The following is a 3,454-nucleotide window of genomic DNA, read 5'->3' as shown; positions in this document are numbered from 1 at the left end:
TCTTCAACAATGAGGAGATTTTCAAAATTGTTAAAGAATTTGGAGCTAAGGGACATTCCTTTGTAGGGGAGCCCATTTACTTGGAGGGGTAGGTTGAATAACCAATCCCAATCTAGGCTTGACCGGTTTTTAATGACTAATAATTGAGACAACCTGTTTAATGGGTCTGTGCAGGGTGTTTCACCCAGATTGGTTTCTGATCACTTTCCTATTTTGCTAAATGGAGGAGGTATGAGGAGGGGACCATGTCTTTTCAGATTTGAGAACATATGGTTGGAGGAGGAAGGGTTCAAAGATCACATTAAAAATTGGTGGGTGAGCTTTAATTTTACTGGGACTTTCAGCTTTGTTTTAGATGAAAAATTAAGAGCCTTAAAAACAATCTTGAAGACTTGGAATACAGAAGTGTTCGGTTTCATCAAGGCTAAAAAGGGCGAAGCTCTCAACCAGGTTGTGTATTGGGATGAGAAAGAGAAAGTTTCAGCCCTAAATATGGAAGAGTGTGAAGCCAGAAATGAGGCTAGGGAGTCTTGTAAGACTTGGGTTCTGAGGGAGCAAATCTCTTGGAGACAAAAGTCAAGGGAAGTGTGGTTGAAGAAGGGAGACAATAACACCAGATTCTTCCACATGATGGCAAATACTCACAATAGAAGAAACTGGTTGTCCAAGGTGAAAGTGAATGGTTGTTGGTACACCGAGAAGAATGATTTAAAAGATAGTGTGGTTGGGGCATTTCATAACCTCTATTCAGAAGAAAGAGAGTGGTTTCCCTATATTGATGGGTTATCCTTTATGGAGTTAGATAGCAATGAGGTTGAGAGGCTAAGCTTCCTTTTTTCGAAAGAAGAGGTATTTGCAGCTGTCTTAGATCTAGGCAAGGACAAAGCTCTAGGTCTGGTCGGCTACACCATGGCGTTTTGGCTATTTTGTTAGGATATCGTGTAGGAAGAGGTTTTGGGTTTTTTCAGAGACTTCGATGAAGGGGGCAAATTTGTTAAGTCTTTGAATGCTACTTTCTTGGATCTTGTTCCTAAGAAGGGAGGTGCAAAAGACCTGGAAGATTTTAGGCCGATTAGTGTTGTGGGCAACCTTTATAAGTTGTTGGCCAAGGTGTTGGCTAATAAACTTAAAAAGGTAATGGGCAAAGTGATTTCGGAGTCCCAAAATGCCTTTGTGGAGGGTAGACATATTTTAGATGTAGTTTTGATTGCAAATGAGGTCGTGGACTCAAGGTTAAAAAACAATGAAGGTGATATGTTGTGCAAGTTGGATATAGAGAAGGTGTATGATCATGTGAATTAGAAGTTCTTATTTGTAGTGCTTATAAAGATGGGCTTTGGAGAGAAATGGATTAAATGGGTAGTATGGTGCATCTCTACTGCGAAATTTTCTGTTTTAGAAAATGGATCTCCTTCTGGTTTTATCCAAAGTTCGAGGAAATTGAGACAGAGAGATCCGCTTTCCACTTACTTATTCGTGATAGTCATGGAGATGTCTAGTTGTCTCTTACGGAGGGCTATTAGTGGGGGCTACTTATCTGATTGGAGGGTAAGAGATAAGAGTAGTGAGGGGATTCGATCTAGCACTTGTTATTTGCTTATGATACTTTGGTGTTTTGTGAGGCGTCTCAAGACCATATGACTTATCTAAGCTGACTTCTTATGTGATTTGAGGCTTGCTCAAGTTTGAAAATCAATCTAGAGAAAAATGAGCTAATTCTGGTGGGCAGGGTGCATAATATAGAGGATTTGGCCTTGGAGTTAGGGTGTAAAGTGGGCAGTCTCTCTTCCCGTTATTTGGGTCTTCCTTTGGGGGGACCCTTCAAATCAATGGCAGTATGAGATGGTGTTGAAGAGAGATTTCGAAAAAGACTAGCCATGTGGAAGAGACAATATATCTCAAAAAGAAGAAGACTCACTCTAATTCGAAACACTTTGTCTAGTATGTCTATATATTTCATGTCCCTTTTTTGCATGCTAAGATAAATGAGGTTGAGATTGGAGAAAATTCAGAGGGATTTTCTCTGGGGTGGTTGAGCTCTTGTGCAAAAACTGCATCTTGTTAAGTGGAACATGGTTTGCTTAGAGGAAAGGAAAGGTGGTTTAGGTGTGAAAAATCCCTTTATGGTAAATATAGCTCTCTTAAGCAAGTGGAATTGGTAGTATGCCAATGAAATAGAGGCCCTTTGAAAGCAAGTCATTAGTCAAAAGTATGGTGAAGAGGATGGGGGTCGTGCTTTCGCGAGGTGAGTGAGAGATATAGTGTAGGATTGTGGAAAGCTATTAGGAAAGAGTGGAATTATTTGAATGACAGATTGGCCTACCAAGTGGGTAATGGGCAAAGAGTTAGATTTCGGATGGACAAGTGGTATGGAGATGAGCCACTTTGTGAGTCCTTCCTTTCTTTGTTTACCCTTTCTTCATCCAAGGAAGCTTGGGTGGCAGATGTTTGGAACCTTGAAGGTGATGGAGGTGGATGGACCCCTTTTTTCTCAAGGGCCTTTAATGATTGGGAGTTAGAGTCGGTGGAGCGTTTTCTACAAAAGATCAAAGCTTTTAGGGTGCACAGGGATGTGGAAGATAAAGTGATTTGGACAGTTTCGAGGTATGGGACATTTTCAGTTAAATCTCTTTATTCTATCTTAGAGCCTGAAGATTCTCCTTTGTTCCTTAGTGGTAGTATTTGGAAATCGAGCACGCCTCCTAAGGTGGCTTTCTTTGCTTGAGAGGCTTCTTGGGGGAAAGTCTTAACTCTGGACCAACTTCAAAGGAGGGGACACTTCTTGGCAAATAAGTATTTTTTTGCCTCTTTGAAGAAAAGACAGTTGATCACCTTCTTCTTCACTGTGCAAAGACTCGAGTGCTTTGGAATCTTCTTTTCTCTCTCTCTGGTGTGTCTTGAATTCTTTCTTGTTCAATGAAGGAAACTCTTCTTGTGTGCCATGGGTCGTTTGTGGGTAAAGCTCATAAAAATGCTTGGCAAACGATCCCCTTGTGTATTTTGGACAATATGGAAGGAAATGAATTTGTTAGTGTTTGACAATGAGGAGCTTTCATTCCAAAGATTGAAAAATTCTTTGTATGTAACCTGTGGTCTTGGGTTAAGATGTCTGTAGATTTGAGTCATTTTTTGCTTGTAAGCTTCATTGACTGCTTAAGACTCTAAGTAAGGGCAGGTGATGTTTTTTGTTTTTATCCCTCCTCCTCTGGTTTGAGCTTTTTGGCTTCTTTTGTATACTTCCTGTATACTCTAAGGGCACTATATTTTGTGTCCCCTCTTTACTTTATATATGACTTTTCTTTACCTATAAAAAAAAGACCACCCTTGCCTTACTTAGAGTGAAACCAATCAATAAAATCTAACAAAGACAAAGAACAGTCTCCTATGTGCACCCTAACCCATTCCTAAAAAATGTACAGAAAGGATTCTTTAATTACTTGATCCGTATTTTTGA

The sequence above is a fragment of the Vitis riparia genome, chromosome 6 (assembly GCF_004353265.1).
Source record: "Vitis riparia cultivar Riparia Gloire de Montpellier isolate 1030 chromosome 6, EGFV_Vit.rip_1.0, whole genome shotgun sequence".
Classification (NCBI taxonomy): Eukaryota; Viridiplantae; Streptophyta; class Magnoliopsida; order Vitales; family Vitaceae; genus Vitis; species Vitis riparia.
This window is presented reverse-complemented; position numbering follows the sequence as displayed.